Source organism: Numida meleagris, chromosome 4 (assembly GCF_002078875.1).
Source record: "Numida meleagris isolate 19003 breed g44 Domestic line chromosome 4, NumMel1.0, whole genome shotgun sequence".
NCBI classification, from domain to species: Eukaryota; Metazoa; Chordata; class Aves; order Galliformes; family Numididae; genus Numida; species Numida meleagris.
In genome coordinates, this window is record NC_034412.1 from 31,842,320 (window position 1) to 31,860,820 (window position 18,501).

At 37.9% G+C, this 18,501-nt stretch overlaps 1 long non-coding RNA gene across 10 annotated transcripts in view; it reads right to left on the reverse strand.

Annotated features, from left to right (window-relative positions):
• LOC110398570 overlaps nucleotides 1-18,501 on the reverse strand; it is a 107,372-nt gene that overhangs the window by 71,121 nt on the left and 17,750 nt on the right. For 5 of the 10 annotated variants that reach the window (XR_002438471.1, XR_002438476.1, XR_002438472.1 and 2 more), the window contains exons 2-6: nucleotides 14,315-14,412; nucleotides 13,045-13,134; nucleotides 5,869-5,948; nucleotides 5,328-5,378; nucleotides 99-198 (exon numbers count right to left, since the gene is read on the reverse strand). This is a non-coding gene — a long non-coding RNA (uncharacterized LOC110398570). Of the gene's footprint in view, nucleotides 1-98; nucleotides 199-5,262; nucleotides 5,379-5,868; nucleotides 5,949-13,044; nucleotides 13,135-14,314; nucleotides 14,413-18,501 lie in introns of all 10 variants that reach the window. The other 5 variants (XR_002438474.1, XR_002438469.1, XR_002438470.1 and 2 more) reach the window with 4 other exon arrangements.

An 18,501-nucleotide genomic window follows, 5' to 3' on the forward strand; every position in this document is an offset into this window, starting at 1 on the left:
CAGCACTATGCAAGAAAGTATCTGAGCCAGAAAAGCACTACTTCACAAAAAGTCTTCTCTAATTAATGTGCCAAATCTCTGTTCTTAGCACACAGTACCGCAGGGAAGCATTTTCAGTTCTAGACTTCCTTTCTCAGACTTGCAATTTCTATATTCAAGCTGTGGGCCAAGAATTCAGTATCCACCAATTCTCCAGTACTGTAAAGAAAAGTAAAACGTAATGATGTTAACAGAAAAGTCTAAGGCAAACTCTGCTTCTGTTCTCTCCACTGCAACATCCCAAAAGGCTGTCAAATAGCTATTAAAGTAAGTGACACAAGACCAGTTTCTCCAAGTTATTTTTTTCAGTAGTGAGGTTTCATCCCCTTCATCAAAGACCATTACATAGCTTTGCATTTCATATGTAGGCAGAAAATTCGATTGCACAGATGTCAGCGTGTATCAGACCAGGTGTTATTAACAAGACAGTAACTGATGATAAACAATGTTGGGACATTTAAATAAAAAGAACCAATTAAGCAGCCATAATGATTAAGGATGATGAGGACAAAATTGATATTCCAGACCACCTGCATTTATCAGAGTGATAGAGCTTAAAATGAGTGGTCAGATTCTAGTTTTAGACTTCTTTCTGCATAGAAGATGGATGAAGCTTTACAGTTACAAATAACAGACTTTCTTAAGTAGTCTTTAGAGTAATGAGTAAGACCAGTGGATTTGTTTGGCGAAATGGCGTATTTTGATGCAATTATCAAATTGTCTCCTCTGCATACAAAGCTCATTAGCTACTTGGGTAAAGAAATAAGAGAGGTATAGGGATCAACAGTGAAATTGGTCAATCTCAGACTTCTTTAGAAAAATATGCATCAAAAAAACTCCTCAAATGAGAGAATAATAAACCGAATGCAGTGCTATTATCAGTGGAAGAGGGTAAGGGAGGAGAAAGGAAGCTTACAAGTTATGAAGAGTCTCTACAAAATAAAACCCTTGTATATGTTTCAAATAAGAAAGGACTTCTTAGCTAGTGTTAAGATGAAAGAAGGGCAAAATTACATGGGAGTAGGTCTCCAGTTGGAATACGTTTTTTCTTACCTCTCTTCCCTAAAATCAAGAAATATACTGTGCTTGGAGAGTAATGGTTATTCTTCATGGGTCTGTTGAAGTGAACAGCATTGTATTCATACAATAAATAGCACTGCAAAATGAGAACCAAGTCTTTTATTCCCTCAACAGTTCAGCTAGGAGATGGATTTCCTAGCTGAACTTGTTTGGACTGCCTATTTCCACAAATTTAAACAAGAGGCTCCTGGTGGTAAATTTAAATATTCAAGCATATTTAAAGGAAGGGGAGAGGCAGCACTCACCAGAAGGGATTAGATCACAGCATTAAATCATAGAATCATTGAATTGCTCAGGTTGGAAAGGACCTTCAAGATCTTCAAGTCCAGTAGCAACCTAACCATACTGCTCTAACAACCCACCGCTAAATCATGTCCCTGAGCACCACATCCAAACGGTTTTTAAACACATTCAGGGATGGTGACTCCACCACCTCCCTGGGGAGCCTGTTCCAGTGCTTCACAACCCTTTCTGCAAATAAGTGTTTCCTGATATCCAACCTAAACCTCCCCTGGCGCAACTTGAGGCCATTTCCCCTTGTCCTGTTGCCTGTCACCACTGAGAAGAGACCAACCCCGCTCTCACTGCAATCACCTTTCAGGTATTTGAAGAGAGCAATAAGGTCTCCCCTCAGTCTCCTCCTCCCTCGACTAAACAGCCCCAGTTCCTTTAGTCACTCCTTGAAGGGCATATTCTCCAAGCCCTTCACAAGCCTTGTTCCCCTTCTTTGGACCTGCTCCAGCACCTCAGTGTCCTTTCTGTACTGGGGCGCCCAAAACTGAACACAGTACTCGAGGTGAGGCCTCACCAATGCTGAGTGCAGGGGCAGGATTACTTCCCTAGTCCTGCTCGCCACACCATTCCTGATACAAGCCAGGATGACATTGGCCTTCTTGGCCACCTGGGCACACTGCTGGCTCATATTCAGCCGACTGTCCATCAGCACACCAAGGTCCCTTTCCGTCAGGCAGCTTTCCAGCCACTCCTCCCCAAGCCTGTACAGTTGCCTGGGGTTGTTGTGACCAAAGTGCAGGACCCGACACTTGGCCCTGTTGAAACTCATATGGTTTGCCTTGGCCCATTGATCCAGTCTATCCAGGTCCCCCTGTAGTGCTTTTCTACCCTCTGGCAGATCAACACTCCCTCCCAACTTGGTGTCGTCTGCAAACTTACTGAGGGTACACTCAATCCCCTCATCAAGATCATTGATAAAGATGTTGAATAGTAGAAGCCCCAGCACCAAGCCCTGGGGGACACCGCTCGTGACTGGCCACCAACTGGATTTAACTCCATTGACCACAACTCTCTGGGCCCAGCCATCCAGCCAGTGTTTCACCCAGCAGAATGTATGCCCATCCAAACCATGGGCAGCTAGCTTCTCCACAAGGATGCTGTGGGGAACAGTGTCAAAGGCCTTACTGAAGTCCAGGTAGACCACATCAACAGGCTTGCCTTCATCCACTAAGCGGGTCACCTTGTCATAGAATGAAATCAGGTTTGTCAAACAGGATCTACCATTCATAAACCCACGCTGACTGGGCCTGATCCCCTGGTTGACCTTTAACTGATCCACAATGTATATGATATGAATGTAAATGATACCATAATTCTAATACCTGGAAACAACCAGAGACCCCTTGATTATTTGCCATACACACTGTTAAGCATAGACTGGAAGTCAAATCGCATACTTGAGATGAGAGCTGCTCTCAAAAATATTGAGCACATCCAAGGCTTTGCAAGTTCAGTTGGGTGAATGTAGGGTACATAATTGCCACAAAGGTACAAAATCTAAAAAAAATGTATAAGGTGTGTATAAGCACCCCTGAAGGAGTGGTATAACACAGTGATTAATGGAGCAGGGTCAAATTAGAAAGGACTAATTCAGTGCCAAGTTTTGCATGGAAATACCTTCAGAAAAACATAGGCCAGTGCCCAGCTTCTAACAGCAAATGATCAAGTGCAATTTTCAGATTCCAGGAAAATCCTGCTGTGGTGCCATATCCAATTCCATATCCTTCTCACACATCTCAGTATAATAAATAGTGTTGTATGGCATGCTATACGTTTTCATTTCTATTGCCATAGTAATACTGAGAAGGTGATTGGTGATTCAGGTTTTAAGAGGTATCTAGAGGTATGGCTAGAGTTGCTCTATCATACTTCTGTAAAGTAGTGACTGATTTTAATGAATATTTAAATAGTTGCTTTTATTTATTGCTAAATTAATGAGTTTTTATTCACAGTATTTGATACCTTTCTTATTCTCTGTCCCTAGTTTACACCAAAGACTTGGTTTTAAAAGGAAATCTCTGGGCTTTCTTCTTGTCATTGCTATTGGACTCAGCTTCGTTTGAGCCAGTAAAAACCATCTATGCACTAGTCCTATATGTTATACAATGTACTGCAGTACAAAAGGAAACAAAAATAAAAGTTAAAATTTAAGTGTACTGAGCCTGCTACATGAGCATAATTTATACTGAAAAATCTTTTATCATGTTACTGAATTGAATAATTCTCTCATTTTCTAACTCTTACTCATCCCTTTTCTAATTCTGAATGCCTTTTGAAAACTCCTGACCTCAAGTTACTGTCTATGTTCATCTTAATTCTTAAGCTTAAGTATCATATTCCCCAAACCTTGCCCTTTCTGTTCTGAGAAATATTTTATCACTGTACTGCTTTAAAGTCAAATCCACAACACTTATGAAACAGGGAGGCTACAGGAGATATACTGAAATGAGTATTTTTGAACTAAATAATAAGACTATTTTAAATACTTCGACTCATGGTAACATGCTTTCTCCATATGTTGCTTAAAAGTAATTTTACTGGGGACATAAACATGCATATCAAAGCATAAGAACTATTTACCCACAGTCCTGATGTAGTCCATCACAAATAGCTATATGCTTCTATACACATTATATATCTGTGGTGAAATTGGGTGCAAATCCCTTGTAAAGCCAATACCTTGGATGGTGAGAATGCATAAGCCTAACTGCATCAAAATGCATGCCAAACCTTCATTATGCTGCTACACTTTTTTTTTTTAAAAAAAATGAGCAGGATTTGAAAGGCAGAACCTTAAATATGTTTTCAAAAAATTATACTGATGTTAATGCAGTCATAAGGTAACTGGTAATCGAAGCACATCACAGAATGCTGACAAAGTATTTTTTCATTGTAATGGATGGCTAGAGAATTTTTCTTTAAAATACTCAAAGCTTTAGACAAAAGGACAAGAAGTTTTCACCTCAAGAAGATTAGTTAATGGCACATCAAGCCTTTGTAGACTGTGAAAGATAATTGCTACCAGAGAACAACTGCTGTTACCCATTGGTATAAAAAAAGTGCTTGCTTGACATCTTCGAAAACTGAAACTATCAGCTTATCCACCAGAAACACAACAGGGGCAGGAGCAATGTAAAAATTCAGATCTCTTTACAATCGTTATGACTAATTCTGAAGAAGGATTATCTTATGCTTGCATTCCTAGAAGTCTGTGACATGCAGATTTTCACAAAAACCTAAAATACAAAATATTTCACTTGCAACTGTTCAAGTTAAATATGTCTAGCTATCAATCTGTTTAAGAGAATATACACCATATAGGTATGTCCAGTTCCATGCACATAAGCAACAACACATAATGACTAATGCCAGCTTCATTTGCTCCTTGAACAAATCATTGAACCTTTACATATCAATTTCTTCATTTACAATTACATGCTTTTGCAGTTATTGGCATACAGAAGAGTCTTTTCCTCTTTCAAGTGCATGAGTTCTTAAAGAATTTGACTGCATACAGTATAGTCATTTGGGAGAAGTCGGGCAGAAGAGAATGAAAGAGGGTTATGATGGCCCTCCTCCCTGAGGACTTTTCTCATTTTAATTTTTTATTATGCGTTTTTTTTCTGTGCAACTTGAAGTTTTTAGCAATTTTATTTTAATTTAAACCATATTAAATTTAATAAGATTTTGCTAATGTTATAATTTAAAATTTAAATGACATTTTCACTAAGAAGGGCAAGGCAGTAAAAAGGGGCACTTAAATGACAGTATGCAACTCCTACTCTCCCCCTAGATGCAAGATTGTAAGTAGCTATACTTTCATGACAGGAGGAATACATTCAGAGTTACCCATGAAGACTCTGGAAATAAACAGCTGTTTAACGGCATTCTGTTCAAGGTATAAGCCTACTCACAGCCAAGTCCTTCTCTTCCCAGTCATGTACTAATGGTCTCTGGGCAGCAGCCTAGGGAAGTACAAAGGAGATGCCCACATCACTGCTTGAAGTATTTGTCTGAACATCAGTACTATGACAGCCACTGGTGATAACACAGGAAACCACTAGCCACTGGGTCCATTGCTGAAGCAGGCCCAGCACTGCAGCCAAACTGCCAATACTGTCCAGACTCAAGATGAGTATATTAAGCTGGTGCATTAGCTTAGCTTCTTGAGCTTCTTTCCTCAGCCTGAATAAAGTCTACATCACCTCTGAAAAATCTCTTTTCATATGAACTGTAAGGAGCCTAAGCTATTCAAAACCCCCCTTTTAAAGGTTGCAGTGACCCTTTGATACTGAAGTTTCATTGCATGCAAATGTATGCTTTTCCTATCCTCTTCTACCTCCCATCTTATTCCATCCCTTCCTCTAATGAAATCTCTTTTTCATCTCTTCTCAGTTCAGAGATAGTCGACATCATAAAAGATAGATGTAGAAACAGGCAGATGAACACACAAACCTTTCATGCTGCTATAGGAGACCTTCCTCAAGGTTTGTCTGCAGCCTGTAGACTCCACCAATAGAGATTTTTGCTATCATCTGTGAAGACAGAAAAATGAGTTCCAAGCTTCCAGACATCTACAGTGAACAAGTCTTGTTTTGTGGCTGAAAGGGACACCAAGAGACTTCACTTCCTCTAACTCCCATATACATATCCCCCACCTGAAGAACTGACAAGATACTGCAGAAACCATACTGAATTTCAGAGAAAAACTTTTTTTTTCAATTTTATTGCAGCAGTGTCAAAGGCAAACAGGAAGTTCTTTAAAATGCAAGACTCCCCTTCTGACACTCCAAGTAGTTTCAAAGAAAATCATGTCTCAAACACGATTTAATGCATTTTACATTACTTTCACCGTCTTAGTGTCAAGCACTTGGGTCATTAAACTACTTCTGATTTCTTTCCTGTTCTACTTCACTTTGTAGCATTTCCTCAGCCATGCAGACTTGTGTGGCATTTAACTCAAACCCTTTTTAAGTTGGTCAGTACTACAGCTGGACTTCATTCCAAAATCAGCTTATTGTTTTTCTTTTACTCCTCTGTGTACGCATATCTGCATCACATGCCATTTGATCTGATTTCATTGCGGACCTAAGCACTACCACTCCAAAAAAAGTTCATAAACTATCGTATTAAAGTAGTAAATTGTTCAGTTTCATAAGTCTCAAAACTCAACTGGGGAGAAAATCATATAGAATTACAACTTGCAGGGTAACTGATGTGTTTCAGTTCCATTTCTGCAAAGAAAAAGAAGCAAAAGCCAATTGTGAAGTACAAAGGACTGGCACTTGTGACAGAAACTGTTGAAAGTTCACCATAATTGCTTTCAAATCTACAAGAGGAGAGAATATCTTTGGGGAAAAATACATATAGTTGAGGAAAAATTTTAGAAATCTACATCTTTGTTAGAACAGTATAAAAAATTCATTCATGGTCACAATTACATACTATTAATTTAAGTTAAATTTTCTACAATAATTGGGGCTATATTCATCTGATACTGAGTATTTGTCAGTAAGAGAACTCTGCATTTCCTGTGGTTCATATGACTGAAGAAAAACAAAGACACAAGCATCCCCATTATCCAGTGTTATAAAACTTCATTTCCGCATGAAAGATAGGTTTCATAAATAATGTCCTTTCTTTTTACAGTATTTTTGTGTTGTCTATTAATTTTGCACAGGAATTTAATAGTTTTTCACCATACCTCCCTAACAGTAAAGTCCTTTGCTATAGTTATAAGTTTATCATATTTTTAATGAAATTATCTAGGCTGGACTTGATATTGCAAAGAACTTCCAGCCTTATTTCAAACAAAACCAAGCAGGCAAAAAAGTATATGTTTACAAAACCTAGGATATAGCAGAGAAATACATGCCATTAAACAAGACTGTTCACTATCATTTTGTTTTATTTTAGTTTTGCTTAAGAATATCAGATGTGAAGCATAAAGCTGAGCTTCATCTCTGTGCTGCAAACTCCCTCAGTTTGAGGTGGGAAAGAAACAGAAGTAGCAGCACATACAAGCATGTGCATATGTCGTATCTTTGAATCTCTGCTTCCTTCAGTTCAGCTGCCCATGTTATAGCAGAATATTTTTGTACAGCTAGTGCAATATTGAGAAGTTTCGCACAATCATATACACGTTTTGGCCACTTTTTTTTTTCCAGCATATGAAGACAGAACATTATCATATAGTTTTGGGCTTCTCAGCAGTAAGGAAAGAATAAAAACAAAAAAACCTAATGATAATCTCTGCTGGGAGACCAAGGAGATAGAAGGAACAGATGTAGCACCAAAATGTAGAATAGTTGCTTTAGGGCTATATCTTTCTGGCTTTGCTATGAAAAGAGCTCATACAAATGAAGTGATTAGCTCACACTACGGATCTTTCAAAAGATAGAAACAAGCAATAACAACAACAAAACAGAGCTTCTCTAGCAAAAGCTCACTTGAGGAGGGACTGCTTTTGGAGACTCATTCACGCATCAATATTCGATAAGTAGGAAAAGCAAAAAGCAACTGCTTTTTGTCCTTCCTCAGATTCACACAAAAAACTAAACCAACTGGTTGCATTAAGATCTAAGCAAGTCAGCTGCAGAACACCCACAGCTGCAGCAACAACACAGAAATGTGTTGCAAGTTGGTAACAACTGTGGGAAAATCCGTCTGGCAGAGGCTGAAATTTCATTCTCACATAGCAAAGCAAGAAAAAAAAATAGTCAAATGTCACTTTGAAGTGAATCTAGAAGAAACTGTATTCCCTTACAAAATGCATATTCAGAACAGATGTTGTTCAATCCAAAGCTCGTATATCAGCATGGTAACAGGTCAATTTTAGGTTTAGGTTTAGTTTTAAACCATATAGGATTTACTTTAATGTAATAGTGATAAGAGATGCAGTACCATCAGCTATAGAGCAGAAAAAGCCAGAATACTTCTTTTAAAAATGCCAAACAAGTGGAAACAGTCTAAAATTGTTTGGTCTGCATTGTTACCACAACAAAACTATAGGTTATTTGCAGCACTAATCACTTTGTGAAAACAAATGGTCTTTTATGGCTGGCTAGTATGCTTCTTTAGGACTTGAAACTTTTATCCCATTTCAACAAGTCTATGTAGTTACCTCCTTAAATTACAATTTATATGTTCCTAAATGCAAGTGTTCGGATGCTCAACTATTTTTTACTTTTTCATAAAAGAAGTACTATACTGCTTTTTAATATAAGAAGGAGCAGTGTTGCGCCAAATCTCTCTCTCTAGGACTATCATCAGTGCATTTTTTGGAAGGACCTATCTGCTAAGAGTATTCTCTGATACTGGATTAACATAGAGTAATATTTCCTAAGACTATGACTTGCATCAGAGGGAAGTGGGAACATTACATCCAAGACTCCTATATTCCATTGTGCATCAAGTATACAAAGCCTGAAAAGAACCATGTATGTCAACATATAGTTACACTGCAAAATTTAATTTCATCTAATTCAAACATGGCTAAAGAAATTAAATAACTTTCCAAGCTGGTTTGTCAAAAGCTTCTCCTTTGTGTGGTGGCTTGGGAGTTCTGATGCATAAGAGCACCCTCTGTGAATCCTTGAGAAACATTTTTCCAGCCCCATCACCACCTCTCAGCAGAAGAGCAAGAACAAAAGAGACACAGCCAACCAGAGGAAACTCTTAAGTGGAGCCACTTCCTCTGCTGTGGCTTATTGGTCACTTTCTACACTTAAGAGACACATGAATGTAGCTAACATGAGGTATTTAAGAAGTAAATTCTCCATGATTTGAACTAAGTACAATCTTCATACTGTGACTAGTACTCTGTAACAGCACGGTAATTAAATATTTTAAAGGATACATTGCAAAATTTTAGAATGCATTTCAATATGGGTTTGGACAATTTACAAAAGAAATGTAAGCTATTCTGCATATACAGAACAAGGAAAAGAGACTTGTTTTCATTTTAAACTTTGTTTCCTGATACAACAATATGTATCACCATAATAGAAGCATTTAATGGCACTATTAACTCCACCACCTAAAACCAGAATCTATATTAATTACATTCATTATACTTAATTGAATATAATCATCTAACCTAACAATTTCTTGTATACTAATTAATAAAACAGCACGTCTACTGCATCATAAATGCATTAATTCATTTATTTTGAAGGTAAGAAATTTAGGGGACAAATAATATTTTTAACTCTCATCATTAATATATTTGGAAAGATCCAAATTTTTTTTAATCACAATGACTTTTCATGCCCTTGGATCTCTTAAGTGAAGTTGAAATTTCATGCAAATTTTGCATATTTGCTGCATTGATTTTTTTCTCCCTTGTGACATTTGAAGAAAAAAATATGAATCAGTAATATTATTTCCACAAAAACATTACCAAAAAAGTCAAAAAACTGCCGTCTGCACGATGAGCAGTTTTCAGTAACTCTACATGGTATACTTGAAAGCCACTATGTAAAATGTTATCTCCCTAAGCATGTGAAGAATAAAGCCCTTATATGGCAGGTCAGAAGCCTGGAGAAATTCAATGTACCATACAGAAGAAAAAATAGTAATAACAACAGCATAAAACACTTCCTCTTCCAGCAGTGAAGTTATGATATCTTAAGAACTAGTTACTTGGGCTGAATCTCCAGAGTAGTCACTAATTCCCCTTTGTTTCCAGTCACAAAATGTCCACAGGAAAACAAAAAAAAATCCATAATGCTTAAATTTGTGTGTGTAATGCTTAAATTTGTGTGTGTAATTCTTAAATTTGTGTGTACACTGAATAAAGCAGTCTGTAGCTCTGCACCTGAAAATCCCCACATGAACAGTGTTTACTTTGAAAGAAATTCTAGCTATTAGTGTCCTAGTCTTTGATAGCAAATTATATTAGGCACCTGCGGAGTTTTCATTGGTAGTTTTTTGGGGGGTTTTGTTTGTGTATTCTTCTCTGTTGTTTTGTTTTCTTTTTGTTGTTGTTGTTTGCTTTGTTTTTGTTGCTGTTGTTTTTAAACATATGGTGAGAAGTGCTTCCTCTTTCCAGATCTGTGCAGCCTGTCATCTGTTGTTCTGTTTGGCATGAACCGAGCCTAATTTCTCTACTTCATTCTTGAGAAATCTAATTTGATAGATATTTCACCCACAGTTTTCTTTCAGCAAGGACACAGCTGAACAAACGTGAGAACTGGTTTCATCCTGACACTGCAGAACCAACATTATCCTCTGGTAGAGGAGACTGAAATAAAGACCTTCAGACTGGGAAGTCAGCTGGAAAACTGAACAATGGATTTCTAAGATAGAGTTAGTCTCTAGACCTCTTATTAAAGCTATTACAATGTCTAATAATTATTGAAGAAGCAATGGGTAAGAGGCAGAAAGCTCTAGTCACTTTGTCATTTAGTAGCTACGCAGGTTTGCATTGAAAGAATGCATTTCATTTCACATTGAATAGTTTCAATAATACTAATAAGTAATCCTTGAAGTAGGAAATGGAGGGACCTATACTTAATAATTAGAACACTTCCCTGAGTAAGGAGAGTAATATGCATTTGGTCCAATTAATCTTTGATGCTGCTCCACTGTTCATAACAAAATTAAATTTGAGAGTTAAAAAAATCCCAGACTACCTCAGCAAAATGGTTTAGAGTGCTCCTCTAAGGACAGCGAGAACAAAAACAAACAAAGTAAACTACCCTCGTGAAGAAATTTGCACATTGACTTCACACCTTACATAAGTGTACTCACCAGTGAGTTATGTTTGGTGAGCTATGCAGGGGGAAAGGTGACTGAACCTCTCAATCCAGTGGAGAAATAGAAACAAGCCTGGTTTGTTCAGCACAAGGTGAAAGTGCATCCTCCATAAGGACGTGGAAAGTGCATCTAAATTTCAGTTTTACCCATGTTTAAAGATTCATTCCTACCCTCAGCATTTCTCTTGGGCAAGTTCAGAAATACGCTGCCTGTACAATGCGCACCATCACAGTATCGCAACCAGATACGTCCAACTTCTCACATATACCATGTAAGAAGTCTAGATGCTCAACACAGTTTCAAATCTTGCATTGGAAACTGACTGCCTAAACTGGTAGCTGTTCAAAGCATATCAGAAAACCTTTCCATGACTACTACTGCCCTGTGAAATTATTCAGCACACTTTCTGAACTTGAACTGGCTTGAGAGACTATTTCTTTGTGTAAGTATGTTCAGTATGACTCAAGTTCTCTTGATACAAAGTTAGACAAGCTACACACATGAAACAGTAAGTCCACATGATTTCATAAAAACTGCATTAGTGCAAAGTGGAATTGGTCATGATAGAGGCAAGACCAAAGTTCAGAGGTTCTGTTTCCCAGCTCTGAATTAATTTAGCAAAATGATGCAAACTTTGAAGATTTTTTTTTCCTTTATTTGTTAATGTTACTGAGCAAAAGTACTGCTTTATTCACATCCAGGTAATTAGAATATTTGATATTTGCATCATTAGAAAAATTAATCTGTTCCAGCTTCCTTTAAGCTTTAACAATTCATTTCAACTGAACAAATAATGGATTTTGTAGTTCATCCAATAGATTAATATGCCACATCCTTCTTGAAAAATAATGTTCCTTGAGGCTCCCTCCATCCTTCTGCCCCCTTTTTTTCCGTCAAGCTGTTTCTTTTGCGGATTCCTCCACCCTTTTATTTTCCTCTTTGAACAAGTAATTGGTGGGAATCACTTCACCCAACTTCATCCACATTGTCCATGAATCTTTGAATTGTCTGTGTACTAAATTCCTTCTCTTACGTACAGTAGAAATGGATAAAGCAAGCCTTGACTCTTTCACCTACATGTACAGAGAGCAAGTGCCTGTGTATGGATAAACAGCGAGATTCACCACTTGTGACTGAAATCTACATAAACAAGATTTCAGTCCAAACATATGATCCTCTTTTCCCTCCCACTCTTTCTCAGCACAGTTTGAGTTTCTGACCAAGATAAAACTCAAATCTCTTACTGTTTGAGCCAAAAACCCACAGAGACTGCATGTCAATTTTCAGAATATATAAGATCCAAATTATAGCCTATTCTGAATTCTTATTTTAAATCTTAATATCATTTTCTTAGCCTGTAATTAGCAATATTATTTCTAACGTCTTATTAACAACTAATGCTACAAACTAAGCTACCATAGTTTCGTTTAAATTATCTTCCAGATCCAATAAATCAAGGAGTGTAAAACACAAATATTTCCTAGCTACAGACAAGTATGCCATTGAATGCAATTGTTAATTTCATAGACAAACAGATCAAATTTGACCACTCAGTTATTTAATAAGTGATTATAGTTATTAATGCATTAAGCTTTTTTTTTTTTTTTTTTTAAGTAAAACAACCGTGCATAAGTAGCAAACATGAATCACTGATTTAGGAGCTCCTACTCTTTCCCACGACACTCTCCAAGTCCCACCCAGCGTTGTGTCTGTTCTGTCTTGCCTCTGCAGCACAGGTCTCTGTGGGCAGACTCCTATCTTTTTAACATTAGTGATGGAACAACATTGCACGATCTTCAGCCTTTCACAACAAACGTTAAGAATCTCTTCCTACAAGCAGTTTTGATGCTACTGAAAACATTGTCTTGTTACCAAACTTCACTTGATGCATCAGCTGTCAGTAATGCAACAGGATTTCCTTAGGACTGGATAGGAATTCAAAGCTGGAGATACAGTCCTGCCCTGAGAAGGAAAAAAAAAAGTACATTTACGTATTTGCCACATGTCACTAGGCATTATTACCCAGCTCTGGTTTTGTCATTAGCTTATTTTCTAGCAAGGTGCTGCCTTCCTTCCTTAAAGTTGTTAGAGGGGAGAAAAAAATATTTATAGCTACATACATATATATATATATATTTAGTTCTTTAGGAATGTTTGTGAAAATCAAAGTTACCAGGTAGACTTGTGTAAGGCATGGGCTGTATCTGCTGTGGAGAGGAACAGAAATGGGATATGCTGAAACTTGTTGAGCTAGTTATAAATGCAAATATAAGACATGACTCCAGTATGTTCTCTGAGACCAAGGGAAAAGTTTAATTTGAAGCTGAGTGGAAAAACTAGTTTCTCAGCATTGCTTCTCAGAGGAGAATTAAGAAGTGTAACCCAAAATTGTTTTGCTTCCTGCCCCTTTTAAGCAAACAAAATACTCTCAAGGCCAACTCGTCTTTTAAAGAATGTTTTTAAATTAGGCATTTGCTATTAGTGTGTGGCATCATTAATTTTTCTGGAGTGCATTGTCAGCATGTGAGCAAGTATAAATGTGGAACTTGTGCTTGTGTGTAACATGGAATTGAGTTTGCCTTTAGCATTTCTCATTTCCGACAAGCAGAAAAGTAATTATCAAACTAGTTGATGTAGATGCTTGAGGCTATAGTAACTAGTTAACCCAATTTAAATTTTGTCTTTTTTTTTTTGCCAGTATGTAGTTGGTTTATTTTTATGATTAAACTGCTTGTTTTTTAAGCTGTCAGCCTGGAACTGTTATTTCAGAATTCCTTTTATGCAACAAAATGCCACCAAACAGAAAAAAATAATCATTGAGAGTTCCCGTTTTTCTTGTCTGGAAGAGTCATCACAAGGAGAAAAAGTATTTTCAAATTGAGCTCAATTATAAAAAATAACTGGTTAAAAAACACTTGCCCTGAACCCATCACTAACAATTGGGTTCTTTTCCTCTTTGTATTTCATGTAGCCAAGGGAGAAGAGTCAGTCTTTGCCAGGATCTGCAAACAGCCAGCAACGGAAACAGGAGCTCCTGCCCCAGCAAGTGCTTTTTCCCCTCTAAATTCAACCCCTTTCCCTGCTCTTTTACTCTCTTCCCTCTCTTGAAATCTCTTTATTTGGAAGGCTTATATCACATTACCCCATCTGTCATCTCTTTCCAGCTGAGGAACTCTGCTAATCCATAGTTTTACAGTTTGTTGTCCTTCTCTGAGCCTATTTCAGAGGCGTTACCGCTTCCTGAAAGGACAGAAGGTAGTGTTATGTATGAGATTCAACAAGATGCAGGCAAAGCATGGATTAATGCATCGTGTCCTGTTTTGTTCTCTGTTCCTTTCCTAACAATCCTTAACAGTCCATCTTCTATTGGGATTACTATTGAGCTGTAATTTTCACAGAAATATTTATCATAAACACTGAAATTCACTTTCGTGATAATGATGCTTCAAGTTCAGAAGTGAAATAAGCATGCAGAGCAAGGAGTGCAGCAGGGCAGCAGAAGAGAAATCTTTAAAGACTTATTTTGTGAGCTATACCCCAGGGCTTGCTTCTCAGTTTATGAAACTACACATTAAGAATTCAAAATTTGTTTCCATTCTCTGAGCTAAAGCAGGACTTAAACTGTCAGCAAAAAGGAAGAGTAATGAAGCAAGTCAACAAAGAAAAATGAGAATACAACATCAAGAGTGACTAATGCAGTGCAAAATAGTTCAGAAACCGCTGAAACCTACAGGCTTCTATGTCAGCCACATCCCAGGTGAGCGCCGCTCCCTCATCCCTGTAAACTGCATCCGCTACAGAAAATACCACACCTCTGTAATGCCTCGTGGGCTAACCCACCCTCGCTCTGCCCATGTGCTGGGCTGGGTTCGAGCCAGCCGGGCTCCCAAAATTTGGCTAGCAATACTGAATTACTTCACTTGAGCTTTAAAGGCTTCCTCTCAGCAGCATTTATGATCTCGGCACAACACCATGCTAACTGCAGTGATATAGCTGCCTATTCATAGCTCCCCAGAGGGCAAGAAACATGCTGAAGTCTGCTGGCAGAAGGCTGCTAAGAAAGACCATGAGGACATAGGTCTTTTTTAAATGAAAAGAACTGTTTGTTGGTGGACTGAACTCCTCCAGATGCTAGTCCCTGCTTGATCCTTGCCTTTGGGCAAGCCAGATAGCATCTTTCCCTTAAAGAGGAGCAACACCTTTAAATGCATGTTAGCAACCAAAACAGAGTCTGTGCCACAGCCTCGCTGATGCTTGAAGCACACTAGAGAAGCAGTACACAGAGCAGACCAAGATACTTGTTGTAAGACTTTTCTGGGGTCTTCACAGGATCTTATGCCATTGGAAATCATAGAGAAATTATACATCTAGCTTAAAGAAAGAGTATTTACATTCACGGGGCCACACATCTTGTGGTCATCGTTGAACAGCCAAATAAAATCAGAGGGAACACCACAGATTCAACGTTTGACATGCTTTCTGTCCAAAAGGCAAATAATTTTCCACCAGTCCATACCAGGAGCACCAAGTGAATAAATAGGAGTATTTCTGAAGTCATGTACCTCAAAGTGTAAGAGGTGACACTGCTCGTTCTTTTGCTCTCCCAAGCAAAGCACCATAGAACATGGGAGTGAGACTACTCAGAGCTATGCCCCTTCTGGCACAGCAGACACTGCCAAATAAGTATGGGGGATGATGTAGAAAGACAGAGAGACTTCCGAAATTTGCTGAACAACAAAGGAAATAGATAAAACCACAGGGAGGATGTCACACTGGAAGTTGTTTTTACTACAAATAAGGACAGGATATGTTTATGATCAGTTTGACTACAGGCATCTAAATCTTACGGATCCTCGGCTGACCGGAGTGAGTAAATTCCCTGTTCCAGTGTTATCTGTGTTATCACTACTTTTGTCACTTCATAAAGTTTTGTAGCAATTGAGGCTGGTTTATAAATGTTTGCCAATCAATGTAGATCATTCCTTAACTTCTAGGTTTGCCTCAGCTGCGGTCTCTCTCTAAACCACTGAAGCACTTCAACATTTCAAGTGTGCATCAATACAGGACTTCCTAAATTACCAGCTTAATTTAATTCACAATATGAGATAAGATAATCATCAGGTATTTAGAAGAAAAGCTGACAGCAACAAATGGGGGTGGGGCTCAAGAAGATTTGAACATGTTCAACCAATGAATCCTTCCTAAGCTGAATATTCAATCAAAACCTGCCTGTACCAGAAAATAGCATGGGTGTATCCAGAGTCTGACAAAAACAATCATGTAAGACATAAGCATTATCTAATGCATTCATTTTTCTTGGATTTTCAAGAGAAGATGACAGAAAAGATTGTTTCCTTTCCAGGTTGTCAGACTTCAAGATGAACAGTGCAGAAAGCTAAAAGCCACTATTTGAAAGGAAACTCTTATTGTTAATGGAATACACTACAGGAACACACTTGGTCTTCACAAGCACTTAGCAAGGCAAAAACCTATACCCAATTAATGGAACTACCAAGATCTTCTACTTGTTAGGAAAGTGCAAAACATGAGGCAGTTGCAATTTTCCTCACACGAGGTAATTTAGCCCACATACTTTGTTACTGCTTTGTCACCAAACTGGGACCAAAACTTGTTATTTCCACTGTGACAAATGATCGAGCATAGATACTAATTCAGTTCCACATCACATTTGATGGGGTTGACAGTATCAGGAGGAGCAAATCTGTAACTGCTTATTTGGCCAGATTGTTATGAAATGATTTGGGCATTTGCTGCGCAGTAGGGGATGGCTTTTATCAGAAGGGAGCTCAGCGGACAGGAAAGCTCTGTTTTGAAACTACAGATCTTGAGTTTCAATTCTGTTTTCTAGTACAGGTCATTTTGAGACAGACCTCTCTTTGTAACTTGTTCCACACGGTTGGAACTGCTACTGCAAGTATATTTGCTCACATGCATTATTAATATCAGCCTCATGTGTCATCCCCCTTCTAACCTTCAGTCCAGATATTTGAATTTCATTAGGCTATAACTAGAGTCAGTTGAAACTTAGTGCTGCAGACAGATAAATTGCAAGAACTCTCTTACTCTGTTATTAAAGATTTATTTTACAGTGTAAGTTAAAAAGTTTACAAACTTTGGGTTTTTAAATAGGGGAAAAGCAAAATATTCATCTCCAGTAAGGGTACAATGCAATGTTTCTCAAACACTGCTTTTTCCTTATATTCCTAAAGAACGCCTTTTTAAAAGATACTCCTTCAAAAAGTTGCAGTTATGGAGAAATGTTTTCCCTAAAGCAGAGGTATTCCTTTGGGAAACACTCCAACAGTCACAACAGCAAGAATTCGCAACCAAAGGCTTTTCAACCTTGTGAAACAAAGGGAATAAGGGGCATATACAATGTCCAGCTTAAGTGATCACCTCTTGCACTTTCCCTCTTCTAAGAAACTTGAGAGACACAAGATCTGTGTGGTTCAACCATGAACAGTAGCGCAATTTTTTTTATCGCAGAATAATGACTCAGCCACAGCTCAAAAAAAAGTCTCCTAAAACTAGGTGCAGCTTAAGGTTAGCATTCCAGGAAGATACCCGCCCTCCCCCTCCTCCCTCCCCCGCCCCCACCCATAAAAGCTCATCTCAACCTTTTGTGTACAGGCACAGGTAAATACCATACTCAGCCACGTTCACAGGCAACTCAGATCCACACAAGATATTTTGTTCAGTTCCAAACCTGTTCTGTTGTTTTTATACTCTCACCCTCTAAAAGGTCCTTATTTGACAATAGTAAATTATATCATTAAGGTTTTTGATAAACATCCCTGGATATTAGGAAAATACAAGTGGTTAGTCCTTCTGTTAATCATAAGACCTCCTTATAATTTATTTTAATGACACAGTAATTCTCCTGTACTTTTCTTAACAACTGTTTGCTTTCTCTTTTATCATTCACATTCATGTACTGCCTGGTGCACTAGCTGTCCTTGACATTCCCTTATTAGGTTTACAAATAATCATTAATTTGTTTTCTGTTCTGCCTCCTGTTTCAGTGATATATAGGCATGTCATTATCTTTCTAAAGCATATTCATTTTTCTTCTTCAAAAAAGCTCACTACTTTTCATAGAGGGTTCAAGGCAATTTGCATGGTACACATTGTATATTGTTTAGTGCATCTTCAAACTTATGCTGCCTATTCTTTAGATTTCATCATTAATGGACTTTTGATCTGAAGTCTCTTTCACTGTTTGATTACTCTCACTTGCTCTGTCTGAAGCACTCTTCATCTAATGAACAGAATATTAAACTTGGACTCAGTCTTGATTGCTATTCCTCA